Consider the following 1,526-nt stretch of genomic DNA (forward strand, 5'->3'; position numbering starts at 1 on the left):
CCTGGAACTCACTCTGTAGACCAGGCTGGCCTCAAACTCAGAAATCTGCCTGCCTCTGCCTCCCAAGTGCTGGGATTAAAGGCGTGTGCCATCACGCCCAGCTTTTACTTTTTTTTTTTTTAGGAGGTTTTTAAGAAGTAAAAATAAGCTGGTAAGAGTGACGTACACCTTTAATCCCAGCACTTTTGTTCGTGTGTGTGTCTGTGTGTGTGTGTAAACCTTGGAATTATACTTTGATGAGTGTGACCAGGTATTCTTCAGACAATTAAAAGATCTTTTTAAATACTTTTCATTTGCCCCACTGTTCTGAGAAAAGAGATGACCTACCTCTAAGATTTTTTCACCCAGTGTGTTTGTTCACTATAATATGTAATAAAGTCAAAAGGAATTTTATCATCCTTTGCTCATCTGCTAATTGAGTAGGAATAGCTGAGGTCACTTTGTGAATGTCAAACAATTCCATATCAGAATACGTAAGAATCTTACGTCAGTGATGATAGGTAAGCAAAGACCAAAGTAAACTAGCACTGAGAACGCCATGAAAGGAAAGCAGTAGCAGGGGAAAGACACCATTAACTCCAAGCTTCCAGGCTACACACTATGCTAAGTGACTATATTACTTCAAACTATATTACTTCAACAGCCTCCAAGAAAAAAGATGTTCAAAGCACATGCTTTTAATCCTAGCACTCAAAAACATTTTAAAAATGAATTAACTAAAATAATTTGCCTAAAGTCAAGTTCCCATTTACTTAAGAAGTAGTGAAAACTACAAATTAATAATAGTTACTATTCTTTTTAATATAAATAAAAATGAATCCTCTTCTAAAATATAAAAGTATATTAAACATGGAAAAGGAGCTGGGCATGGTTGCGCACACCTTTATTCCCAGCACTTGGGGGGCAGAGGCAGGCGGATTTGTGAGTTTGAGGCCAGCCTGGTCTATAAAGTGAGTTCCAGGACAGCCAGGGCTATACAGAGAAACCCTGTCTCAAAAAAACCAAAACCAAAACCAAAAACAAAAAAAAAGAAAAGAAAAAGGAAGTATAGTTTTACTTTCTGTAGTTTTTGTTTAGTTTTGGTTTTTGTTGGTTTGTTGTTTGAGACAGGGTTTCTCTGCAACCCTGGCTGATCTAGAACTCCTTCTGTAGACCAGGCTGGCCTCGAACTCAAAGAGATCCACCTGCCTCTGCCTCCCAAGTCTTGGGATTAAACACCGAGCGCACCATCACAGCCCAGCTTTTTTGTTTGTTTGGTTTTGGTTTTTAGTCTTTCAAGGCAGGGTTTCTCTGTGTCACGCTGGCCATCCAGGAACTCACTCTGTAGACCAGGCTGGCCTTGATCTCAGAGATCTGCCTGTAAAGTTTTATTCAGAACATATCTGTATGTTTGTTTGTTTGTTTGTTTGAGACAGGGTTTCTCTGTGTATCCCTGGCTGTCCTGGAACTCACTTTGTAGACCAGGCTGGCCTCGAACTCAGAAATCCACCTGCCTCTGCCTCCCAAGTGCTGGGATTAAAGGCATG

General features: G+C 40.2%; 1 protein-coding gene across 1 annotated transcript in view; it reads left to right on the top strand.

Moving 5' to 3' along the window:
- Chic1 (cysteine rich hydrophobic domain 1) overlaps positions 1–1,526 on the top strand; it is a 34,101-nt gene that overhangs the window by 8,393 nt on the left and 24,182 nt on the right. The window lies entirely within an intron of this gene.

The sequence above is a fragment of the Mus caroli genome, chromosome X (genome assembly GCF_900094665.2).
Source record: "Mus caroli chromosome X, CAROLI_EIJ_v1.1, whole genome shotgun sequence".
NCBI classification, from domain to species: Eukaryota; Metazoa; Chordata; class Mammalia; order Rodentia; family Muridae; genus Mus; species Mus caroli.